Source organism: Panicum hallii, chromosome 4 (assembly GCF_002211085.1).
Source record: "Panicum hallii strain FIL2 chromosome 4, PHallii_v3.1, whole genome shotgun sequence".
NCBI classification, from domain to species: Eukaryota; Viridiplantae; Streptophyta; class Magnoliopsida; order Poales; family Poaceae; genus Panicum; species Panicum hallii.
This window is the reverse complement of record NC_038045.1, coordinates 2035340-2048450: the sequence shown is the minus strand read 5'-3', so window position 1 is coordinate 2048450 and position 13111 is coordinate 2035340. Positions and strand designations below refer to the sequence as shown.

The following is a 13111-nucleotide window of genomic DNA, read 5'->3' as shown; positions in this document are numbered from 1 at the left end:
CTGTTCAACCAATGTCACCCTAAACTGCTGTAGCTCGGGGAACAACAACGCTTACAGGGGCAAGGACGATGATTCAGCTCACGAAGCTGCTAGCGCTCGTAAGCCAGCGCCATTGCCTGATTTAATTTCTATGTAATAATTAATTGTAATAATAATTGCCGGATTTAGCTAGACATTGTAATGTATTGTGAGATTATTTGAGACATTGTAATGTATTGCTGGATTTACTAATATGTAATGTAAGCCGGTTCGTTCGGTTTCAAGGGATTGATTCTAAAATTAATATGTAATGTATTGTATGCTACAGACGCCCCCTCCCCCCCCCCCCCCCCCCGCGCACCCCCTTTTTGGGGGCCCTGGATCAATGCGAGAGGCGCCTTACTAAGGTCGTCTCGCATTACTATGCGAGACGCGCCTTACTAAGGCTCGTCTCGCATTACTTTAAAGCCCTCCCAGGCGCATTGAGGGTAAGAGACAAATGCGAGACGAGCCACATTAAGGCGTATCTCAGATCTCAAAATGATCGGAGACGGGCCCTCCCACGGCGCGTCTCGCATTTATCTCTTACCCTCCCCCACCCCATGCAGCGCCGCGCCCGCATTTTTAGCGCGTCTCTCTTTGTGTAATCTGAGACGTGCTCTTAGAGGCTTGTCTCAGATTGCTTGCTCCTATTTGCTGTTTTGGTGTAGTGGGACTTGTCTACCTTCACAAGAAATCCATGTTATGGATTGTCCACAGGGATTTGAAACCGAAGAATATCCTCTTAGATCATGACATGAACCCAAAAATTACCGATTTCGGGTCAGCTAGAACTCTGAGCTCAGATGTCGCTGAAGAGCGCACAAGCAGGGTTGTGGGGACTAGGTAATTAAGATACACACAGTTTCAATTCTAGGGCTGTGCACTAACCGTGTCCCAGTGTGCTAATGTTGCTCTTCTGATGTTTATTCAGTGGCTACAAAGCTCCGGAGTACACATCTCGAGGCATTTATTCACTCAAGACAAATACATTTAGTTTTGGAGTGATGGCTTTAGTGATCATCAGTGGGCGAAAGAATACCATATTAGAGCATCAAGGTAATTCTGTTGGTAACCTTGTACGAGATGTGAGTATTTCAAAACTTGTACGAGATGTGAGTATTTCAAAAGGACTCCCATTTTAGACTGTTGAATATTTGTTGTTGTTTTGTCATCTACATATTTGTGCCAAAAGTTACCCCACATTTTACGAATTTAAATTTACGTTGCAAATAATTTTTTATGCTAAACAAATTGGAGAAAATATTTCAGGCATGGCAACTGTAGAGTGTAGATCCAATACTAGGTGATGGATTTGAGCTCGCGGAGGGCGGAGGTAATGCAGCATGCTCGGGTGGCACTGCTCTGTGCTCAGGAAGACCCAACAGATCGCCCCACCATGTCGGATGTTGTGGCACTTACCAGATCCTAAGCAGCCGTCTGAACTGATCAAGGGAGGTGCTGCTGGTGACAAGCTATCGACGTATGCTAGCCAATCAAGTAGGACTATTGACATAACCATCATAAGTTCAGCTCCTGTGTCAACTAGAGTCCGCATCATGTAGACCCAGATACCTGAAAACCATTTAATAATTAACAAAAAGTTGGAAACCTGGCTTACATAACAACCATTCCACTCCTCTATGAATAGGATCCAAGAGGGTAATGAGGGATTTTTGGATCTCTCCTCACTTTACTTGTTCTTCTCTTCCTACTTATTATTCCTGTTTGAGAATTTAGGTTCACAACCCATGGAATTTCGTTTCAACTCCTTTGGATATCTAGTGGAATTCCAGCTACATTTATGTGTTATCAAATCCTAAAAGGCTCCAAGAACTCTTGGAGATATTAACATGCATTGCTCAAGTAAACATCTATGGAAAATAAATATTTAATAAAAAGCACATAATAATGTGAAAATCTTAATAGCACTAAGAAAATCAGAAAGCACGCAATCCTCCCTACAGAAGTCTGAGTCCAAGAAAAAGCCACGCACCCCCGCGCTAGTCAAAGTCGTCGTTTACCATCACGGCATCACCCACCCACATATTTCGCCCGCCAACGCGGCGACGAGGTCCGCAGCTGGAGGGGCCGCGGTGCAGGAGGGAGGAGCCAGGAAGCGGCAATGGCGAGCACGTTGGACAGCTCAAGCGGCCTGTGGACCGTGCTGGGGCAGGCCTCGAACGTGGCGCAGCTGGTGGGCGTCGACGCGCTCGGGCTCGTGTCCATGGTCGTGCAGGCCGCGCTGGCGGCGCGCCGCCACCGGGACGCGTGCCGGCGGCTCGCGCAGCATGTGGAGATCGTCGGCGGCCTGCTGCGGGAGCTGGAGCTCGCCGAGCTGATGCTGCGGGAGGCCACGCGGCGGCCGCTCGAGCAGCTGAGCGGCGCGCTGCGGCGGTGCTACGCGCTCGTCACGGCGTGCCAGGATTGCAGAGGCGGGTACCTCGGCCGCCTGTTCCGGGGAACCCGGATGGCCGAGGAGCTCCGCACCGCGGAGCAGGAGATCGACATGTTCATCCGCCTCGTCCCGCTCATCGCTTTGGTGGACACGACGCATGATCGCCGGATCAAGGTACGGGTCTTTCGATTTTGTCGATATGTTTAATTGTCTGAATGTCTGATAGACAGGATGATTGCGGTTCAGTTGAGTCAGAGTCAAATAGCAATTGCGACTTCAAACTAGACAGCTTTGTATGAACTTTGCGAATTTGAATTCATTTTTTTCTCAAATACGCAGGAGATCTGCGCATCATTGTATTAAGGTACAAAGAAACAGTTTACACGTCGAGCCACGACTTTGTGCGCTTGCCCGCCTTAAGCTGGATTACAAGTTTAGGCCCGGGCCGAGAAATTTACAAAAGCGACTACTCGCACAATAAACAACCTAGCTTTGCTGCTCCGGCATCCATCCAAGACTGAGCTTCTCTTCTGATGGCCACGAGCAATTGTTGAACTGACTCAACGGCGCCCCTGAAAACTCTGGCGTTCCTCTCTTTCCAAATGTGCCAGGAAACCAGGGCGAAAAGCGAGTCGAAACCTTTCCTCTTGCTGTCCAGGCATTGCCCCCTGAATTGTAGCCAGCGAGCATGAGTTGACAGACGATCGGGAGGATTAGGCCACTCCAGCTGCAGGGAACTGAAGATTTCCCACCAAACCTGTCGAGAATAAGAGCACCCACAGAGGATATGATCAATTGTCTCCGGCTCTTGATCACACAGGACGCAAGCTTCAATGGCGTCCAAACCGTGTCTGATCCTCCTATCTGCCATCCAGTGACGTCTTCTAAAGGCCAACCACAAGAAGATCTTAACTTTCATTGGAGCCCAGGTTTTCCAAATCAGGGAACAACCTGGAAAGGGTATCGAGCTGACGTGTAGTTGCTTGTAGGCCGATTTAGCTGTGTACTCCCCATTTGGCGTCCACTTCCAGAAGAATTCATCGGCCGTTCATCTAAAAAAACAAATACATAGGCCGTTAGGAAACACTGACGACCTGATATGTGCTGATCGATTAGTTGTACTTGTATATTGATAATCATTGTCATTTTCGTTATCCTTATCTGGCAGGCTACAGAGCGTGTGCAGAGTGTAGCTGCAAGCTGTTCAAGCCTTCAGACAAGGTTGGGTGCATTTTGACTTGCCTATAAAAGAATCGTGAGCATTGACGACTGACTTTAATTACTGATGGTGCATGAGTGGTGATGTTGAATACTATGAAGTGTTTGACCATCTATGGCTGCGTACCGATTGATGAGTTTAGAGATGCCAGCTGTGTTCTAGATGCCTTTGTACAGTTATATTAGTTCTCTAAATTCTTAAGTTTAGGGTGCTTCTATCAAATGTAGTTCTAAGAAGCTTTTGTAGTACTTCATTCAACTTCATGGAATGAAACTATTAGCATCTTAAGAACTTCTAATATCTTTATCCATACAGCAATATTAATTTGATTTTGAGTGAATTTATGTGAAACCCCCGTCAACAGTTAACATCGGATCTAAATATGCATGTAATTGCGTGCCAGCTGTTCATTCCATTTTTCAATCAGTTCAAAATGTTACGTAAAATTAATGGAACTCATATATTGAAAGTTAATCCGGTATGGAGTATTTTATTAGGATTGAAATTAGAACAATTTATGGTTTTGGTACACAATGACAAGATTTTGTCCATTTTAGGACTCAGACAAGAGTTGTGGAGTTTACTGAAATAAGTGTTCAAGGAGCCATTGCTAAAGTTGGAAAACAACTCTTAGAAGGTAGTTGCTACACCAATTCCCTATCATTTTTCCATTGGACTAAGGAAATATAAAAATTAAAACCATCATTATCCGCTTCCAAGAACTTATGTATTTTTCTGCCATTTGTCAATGTAACAATATACTACTCGTGCTTACAACTAGATTGCAACTGACAAAATTCAGATTGCTCGTATGATATCAATTTACTTATGCATGCATCTTAGCTCATGACTGGTATTGGAGCACAATGTAAGGAAGACAACATGGTGGTATATTGTCATTGTTAAGGGGAAAGGTGCTTAGGCTCTGCTTCGATATATGCAGGAATTATTCTACTAAAACTCTTGGATTGGCAGGGAAATTTGTTCGTACCATTTTTTACCCAATCTAAGGGGATTGGTTCATCTAAACAAAACCTAAGTATCATACGATTTTACACCTCATGAAGTAGACAACATCAATATATGTCATGCCAGTGTCAGTTGGTTCATAGTGTCATCTCCCAGGCCGGTTAACTGACTTCGAGCCCCACTTTGGCAACATAAAACCATCGATTTTTGTAATAAAAATAAGTTTAGCAATTTTTTTATGATAGCAACGTTTGATGTAAAGAGATTGCCATGGTTCAGAAAAGGTGCATTTTGAAGAACAGAAAACCAAGGATGTCGAAGAGTTTGTGAAGCTTTGTACTTGTACTCAAGAGAGCTACCCAGGATTCAAAAAGTATGATTTGTTTCAGATAGTAGATGGCACAGAAAATTTTTCAGAGAAAAGAATCGTTGGAAGTGGCGGATTCGGTACAGTTTACAAGGTAAATATTAACAGAAATATAAGCATAGATTTACTTGATAAAATGTCATCTTAACCCTACTCGTAACCATTTCAAGGAGAGCTGACCGACGGAACCATAGTTGCCATCAAAAGATTCGATGAGCATGCTACAGATTTCAACAGTGAACTGCAGCTTTTGCGTCTTCAACATTGCAATATAGTTAAGCTGTTGGGGTGGTGTGTACATGGAAAAGAAAGGATTCTAGTGTATGAATTCATACACAATGGCAGCTTGGATTTCATCATCTTTGGTATGTTGTACCGATGACTATAGTTGTTTGCATAGATGTGTTTTATTTCCATGTCTCCAATATATACGAGAATGAATTATAAAACAACTATGACCAAATGATCAGAACAATTCCATTTCAGATTACTGCTTTGATATGTGGTGTTAATAAGTACTATGAAATTAAACTTGTTTGTTTAAATATTCTGCAGATAAAACAAAAGGGCCATTGCTAAGTTGGTATAAGCGATTTGGCATAATTAAAGGCTTAGCTGATGGGCTTGTTTACATGCACAAGCACTCACTTTTATGGATGATTTTGGATCAGCTAGAACATTGAGTTCAGAGGCAGGGCAAGGGCAAACAAGTAGAGTTGTGGGAACCAGGTAGGTAATGTGCAAAATATTAACCACAGCACACTGCAACAATTATACCTAGTGTGATAATACACTTGTGATGTCTATTTTCAGAGGTTACATAGCTCCCGAGTATGCATCTAGAGGCCTTTATTCACTAAAGACAGATGTATTTAGCTTTGGGGTGTTGGCTCTTGTGATCATCAGTGGACGGAAGAATGCCATTCTACAGCAGCAAGGCGATACCGTTGGCAACCTCGTACGAGATGTGAGTGAACAACTGAACCATGCATTTCAAGCATTGCCTACTTGACACAGATTTAGCAAAACTAGTCATTGTCGATGCTAAAAGAATGTGAAATTATTTCAGGCATGGCATATGTGGAATGCTGGGAGGCTGCATGAGCTTCTTGATCCGATTTCAAGTGGTAGACACGAACTTGCTGAGATAGTGCGATGTGCTCACGTGGCACTGCTATGTGCTCAAGAATATCCAGCAGATCGACCCACCATGTCAGATGTTGTTGCACTACTGAACTTTGAAAGTGTAAGCTTATTGCCGAGCCCAAAGCAGCAGTCTGAGCTGAGTAACGGAGGTGCTATTGGCGACAAGTTGTCAGCTCACTTCGGCCAATCAAGTAGGACAGTGGACATAACCATCACAAGTTCAGCTCCAGTGTCAACTAGAGTGCGCATCATTTTAGAGCCATAAACATAATGTGAAAACTAACTTTATCTGGTAGCAAAAAGTTTTTGCATGACTATGGAATCATGAACTTTAGCTGATCAGTGGTGCTGCAAATCAACCGGCGTGTACGCAGTTGCTACTGCAATTTTCCTAATTCTGTTTTCAGAAAACAGCAAAGAAATAGAGGAAGGAGAAGAACATCAAGGCAAAACATTATCTTCATCGATGCCTAACACTATTCATGTATACTTAGCTAGCAACGCACCGTCGGAATCAGAAAGACTTTGTGAACTCAAAATTCACTTTGGAACTGACGAACGTGTAGACACCGGTAGATCCATTGTAGGCTCTGAATTGGCCACCGGTGTAGTCAACCTTCACAACCTCTCCGGCTGCACTTGTGGCCATCCATCCAGCGCCCGGATGGTATGCCACCGGCTTGTAGCCCATGCAAGTGACATACATGATCAGTGCACGCTCTCCCTAACAGATGGCATCTCCTGCCCCTGCCACCTTCACGGAACCCAGCAGTCCACAATTCTTACACTGCAAAAGAAGTTAACATCAGTTGGCAGGAGAGCAAACAAAACACCAGAATTGAGGTGTTCTGTACACTTAATTACTTGCTAGTTGACAACAGGACTACAAAATCAGACAACACTTGATTACTTAATTGCTCACCAGAATCGTATCCTGGGGTTCCCAGCAATCCATCGCATTAAAATCAGACAACGTTACGACTATGAAGTTGACAACAGCACAGCAAGATTTGTTCAGATTGTGCACTTCGATCACAGTAGGGAACAGGCATCGAACTTTATTCTGGAAGGACCGTTGGTTAAATGGCCAAGCACCAAAGGATGTGTCAGTCGAGTGTTACAGATTAGCATGGCGGCAGAAACAATCTGTAAAAATTGCAATGCAAGGAAACAGTTTCTCACATTGTGGACTGAGCTACAGGGTGCAACTGACACGGCAACAAGATTGTGTTCAGTCCACAATGTAGCATTATCAGTTGCCGTGTCACAGCGGATCGCATTATTAGAAGGCCTAATTCAGAAGTTCAGGCTACGTCAGAAGTTCCGGCTAATTCATCAGAAAACAAACATCAGACAACCGAACAACTAAACAATCGACCAGAAAATAAAGACCAGATAAACGATTTGAAATTTCATCAGAATCAAAACAGAGGCAAAGGGCAAACAAGTAGAGTTGGGGGAACCAGGTAGGTGATGTGCAAAATATTAACCAGAGCACACTGCAACAATTATGCCCTAGTGTGATAATACACTTGTGATGTCTATTTTCAGAGGTTACATAGCTCCCGAGTATGCATCTAGAGGCCTTTATTCACTAAAGACAGATGTATTTAGCTTTGGGGTGTTGGCTCTTGTGATCATCAGTGGACGGAAGAATGCCATTCTACAGCAGCAAGGCGATACCGTTGGCAACCTCGTACGAGATGTGAGTGAACAACTGAACCATGCATTTCAAGCATTGCCTACTTGACACAGATTTAGCAAAACTAGTCATTGTCGATGCTAAAAGAATGTGAAATTATTTCAGGCATGGCATATGTGGAATGCTGGGAGGCTGCATGAGCTTCTTGATCCGATTTCAAGTGGTAGACACGAACTTGCTGAGATAGTGCGATGTGCTCACGTGGCACTGCTATGTGCTCAAGAATATCCAGCAGATCGACCCACCATGTCAGATGTTGTTGCACTACTGAACTTTGAAAGTGTAAGCTTATTGCCGAGCCCAAAGCAGCAGTCTGAGCTGAGTAACGGAGGTGCTATTGGCGACAAGTTGTCAGCTCACTTCGGCCAATCAAGTAGGACAGTGGACATAACCATCACAAGTTCAGCTCCAGTGTCAACTAGAGTGCGCATCATTTTAGAGCCATAAACATAATGTGAAAACTAACTTTATCTGGTAGCAAAAAGTTTTTGCATGACTATGGAATCATGAACTTTAGCTGATCAGTGGTGCTGCAAATCAACCGGCGTGTACGCAGTTGCTACTGCAATTTTCCTAATTCTGTTTTCAGAAAACAGCAAAGAAATAGAGGAAGGAGAAGAACATCAAGGCAAAACATTATCTTCATCGATGCCTAACACTATTCATGTATACTTAGCTAGCAACGCACCGTCGGAATCAGAAAGACTTTGTGAACTCAAAATTCACTTTGGAACTGACGAACGTGTAGACACCGGTAGATCCATTGTAGGCTCTGAATTGGCCGCCGGTGTAGTCAACCTTCACAACCTCTCCGGCTGCACTTGTGGCCATCCATCCAGCGCCCGGATGGTATGCCACCGGCTTGTAGCCCATGCAAGTGACATACATGATCAGTGCACGCTCTCCCTAACAGATGGCATCTCCTGCCCCTGCCACCTTCACGGAACCCAGCAGTCCACAATTCTTACACTGCAAAAGAAGTTAACATCAGTTGGCAGGAGAGCAAACAAAACACCAGAATTGAGGTGTTCTGTACACTTAATTACTTGCTAGTTGACAACAGGACTACAAAATCAGACAACACTTGATTACTTAATTGCTCACCAGAATCGTATCCTGGGGTTCCCAGCAATCCATCGCATTAAAATCAGACAACGTTACGACTACGAAGTTGACAACAGCACAGCAAGATTTGTTCAGATTGTGCACTTCGATCACAGTAGGGAACAGGCATCGAACTTTATTCTGGAAGGACCGTTGGTTAAATGGCCAAGCACCAAAGGATGTGTCAGTCGAGTGTTACAGATTAGCATGGCGGCAGAAACAATCTGTAAAAATTGCAATGCAAGGAAACAGTTTCTCACATTGTGGACTGAGCTACAGGGTGCAACTGACACGGCAACAAGATTGTGTTCAGTCCACAATGTAGCATTATCAGTTGCCGTGTCACAGCGGATCGCATTATTAGAAGGCCTAATTCAGAAGTTCAGGCTACGTCAGAAGTTCCGGCTAATTCATCAGAAAACAAACATCAGACAACCGAACAACTAAACAATCGACCAGAAAATAAAGACCAGATAAACGATTTGAAATTTCATCAGAATCAAAACAGAGGCAAAGGGCAAACAAGTAGAGTTGGGGGAACCAGGTAGGTGATGTGCAAAATATTAACCAGAGCACACTGCAACAATTATGCCCTAGTGTGATAATACACTTGTGATGTCTATTTTCAGAGGTTACATAGCTCCCGAGTATGCATCTAGAGGCCTTTATTCACTAAAGACAGATGTATTTAGCTTTGGGGTGTTGGCTCTTGTGATCATCAGTGGACGGAAGAATGCCATTCTACAGCAGCAAGGCGATACCGTTGGCAACCTCGTACGAGATGTGAGTGAACAACTGAACCATGCATTTCAAGCATTGCCTACTTGACACAGATTTAGCAAAACTAGTCATTGTCGATGCTAAAAGAATGTGAAATTATTTCAGGCATGGCATATGTGGAATGCTGGGAGGCTGCATGAGCTTCTTGATCCGATTTCAAGTGGTAGACACGAACTTGCTGAGATAGTGCGATGTGCTCACGTGGCACTGCTATGTGCTCAAGAATATCCAGCAGATCGACCCACCATGTCAGATGTTGTTGCACTACTGAACTTTGAAAGTGTAAGCTTATTGCCGAGCCCAAAGCAGCAGTCTGAGCTGAGTAACGGAGGTGCTATTGGCGACAAGTTGTCAGCTCACTTCGGCCAATCAAGTAGGACAGTGGACATAACCATCACAAGTTCAGCTCCAGTGTCAACTAGAGTGCGCATCATTTTAGAGCCATAAACATAATGTGAAAACTAACTTTATCTGGTAGCAAAAAGTTTTTGCATGACTATGGAATCATGAACTTTAGCTGATCAGTGGTGCTGCAAATCAACCGGCGTGTACGCAGTTGCTACTGCAATTTTCCTAATTCTGTTTTCAGAAAACAGCAAAGAAATAGAGGAAGGAGAAGAACATCAAGGCAAAACATTATCTTCATCGATGCCTAACACTATTCATGTATACTTAGCTAGCAACGCACCGTCGGAATCAGAAAGACTTTGTGAACTCAAAATTCACTTTGGAACTGACGAACGTGTAGACACCGGTAGATCCATTGTAGGCTCTGAATTGGCCACCGGTGTAGTCAACCTTCACAACCTCTCCGGCTGCACTTGTGGCCATCCATCCAGCGCCCGGATGGTATGCCACCGGCTTGTAGCCCATGCAAGTGACATACATGATCAGTGCACGCTCTCCCTAACAGATGGCATCTCCTGCCCCTGCCACCTTCACGGAACCCAGCAGTCCACAATTCTTACACTGCAAAAGAAGTTAACATCAGTTGGCAGGAGAGCAAACAAAACACCAGAATTGAGGTGTTCTGTACACTTAATTACTTGCTAGTTGACAACAGGACTACAAAATCAGACAACACTTGATTACTTAATTGCTCACCAGAATCGTATCCTGGGGTTCCCAGCAATCCATCGCATTAAAATCAGACAACGTTACGACTATGAAGTTGACAACAGCACAGCAAGATTTGTTCAGATTGTGCACTTCGATCACAGTAGGGAACAGGCATCGAACTTTATTCTGGAAGGACCGTTGGTTAAATGGCCAAGCACCAAAGGATGTGTCAGTCGAGTGTTACAGATTAGCATGGCGGCAGAAACAATCTGTAAAAATTGCAATGCAAGGAAACAGTTTCTCACATTGTGGACTGAGCTACAGGGTGCAACTGACACGGCAACAAGATTGTGTTCAGTCCACAATGTAGCATTATCAGTTGCCGTGTCACAGCGGATCGCATTATTAGAAGGCCTAATTCAGAAGTTCAGGCTACGTCAGAAGTTCCGGCTAATTCATCAGAAAACAAACATCAGACAACCGAACAACTAAACAATCGACCAGAAAATAAAGACCAGATAAACGATTTGAAATTTCATCAGAATCAAAACAGAGGCAAAGGGCAAACAAGTAGAGTTGGGGGAACCAGGTAGGTGATGTGCAAAATATTAACCAGAGCACACTGCAACAATTATGCCCTAGTGTGATAATACACTTGTGATGTCTATTTTCAGAGGTTACATAGCTCCCGAGTATGCATCTAGAGGCCTTTATTCACTAAAGACAGATGTATTTAGCTTTGGGGTGTTGGCTCTTGTGATCATCAGTGGACGGAAGAATGCCATTCTACAGCAGCAAGGCGATACCGTTGGCAACCTCGTACGAGATGTGAGTGAACAACTGAACCATGCATTTCAAGCATTGCCTACTTGACACAGATTTAGCAAAACTAGTCATTGTCGATGCTAAAAGAATGTGAAATTATTTCAGGCATGGCATATGTGGAATGATGGGAGGCTGCATGAGCTTCTTGATCCGATTTCAAGTGGTAGACACGAACTTGCTGAGATAGTGCGATGTGCTCACGTGGCACTGCTATGTGCTCAAGAATATCCAGCAGATCGACCCACCATGTCAGATGTTGTTGCACTACTGAACTTTGAAAGTGTAAGCTTATTGCCGAGCCCAAAGCAGCAGTCTGAGCTGAGTAACGGAGGTGCTATTGGCGACAAGTTGTCAGCTAACTTCGGCCAATCAAGTAGGACAGTGGACATAACCATCACAAGTTCAGCTCCAGTGTCAACTAGAGTGCGCATCATCTTAGAGCCATAAACATAATGTGAAAACTAACTTTATCTGGTAGCAGAAAGTTTTTGCATGACTATGGAATCATGAACTTTAGCTGATCAGTGGTGCTGCAAATCAACCGGCGTGTACGCAGTTGCTACTGCAATTTTCCTAATTCTGTTTTCAGAAAACAGCAAAGAAATAGAGGAAGGAGAAGAACATCAAGGCAAAACATTCTCTTCATCGATGCCTAACACTATTCATGTATACTTAGCTAGCAACGCACCGTCGGAATCAGAAAGACTTTGTGAACTCAAAATTCACTTTGGAACTGACGAACGTGTAGACACCGGTAGATCCATTGTAGGCTCTGAACTGGCCGCCGGTGTAGTCAACCTTCACAACCTCTCCGGCTGCACTTGTGGCCATCCATCCAGCGCCCGGATGGTATGCCACCGGCTTGTAGCCCATGCAAGTGACATACATGATCAGTGCACGCTCTCCCTAACAGATGGCATCTCCTGCCCGTGCCACCTTCACGGAACCCAGCAGTCCACAATTCTTACACTGCAAAAGAAGTTAACATCAGTTGGCTGGAGAGCAAACAAAACACCAGAATTGAGGTGTTCTGTACACTTAATTACTTGCTAGTTGACAACAGGACTACAAAATCAGACAACACTTGATTACTTAATTGCTCACCAGAATCGTATCCTGGGGTTCCCAGCAATCCATCGCATTAAAATCAGACAACGTTACGACTATGAAGTTGACAACAGCACAGCAAGATTTGTTCAGATTGTGCACTTCGATCACAGTAGGGAACAGGCATCAAACTTTATTCTGGAAGGACCGTTGGTTAAATGGCCAAGCACCAAAGGATGTGTCAGTCGAGTGTTACAGATTAGCATGGCGGCAGAAACAATCTGTAAAAATTGCAATGCAAGGAGACAGTTTCTCACATTGTGGACTGAGCTACAGGGTGCAACTGACACGGCAACAAGATTGTGTTCAGTCCACAATGTAGCATTATCAGTTGCCGTGTCACAGCGGATCGCATTATTAGAAGGCCTAATTCAGAAGTTCAGGCTACGTCAGAAGTTCCAGCTAATTCATCAGAAA

General features: G+C 44.1%; 1 long non-coding RNA gene and 1 pseudogene across 1 annotated transcript; both read left to right on the top strand.

The window, feature by feature from the left end:
• Positions 1 to 2086: 2086 nt before the first annotated feature.
• Positions 2087 to 12221, top strand: LOC112889515 (annotated as a pseudogene).
• On the top strand, positions 9556 to 10337 carry LOC112889517. The gene is made up of 2 exons (XR_003228127.1): positions 9556 to 9706; positions 9809 to 10337. It is a non-coding gene; the product is annotated as an uncharacterized LOC112889517 (long non-coding RNA).
• Positions 12222 to 13111: the final 890 nt, after the last annotated feature.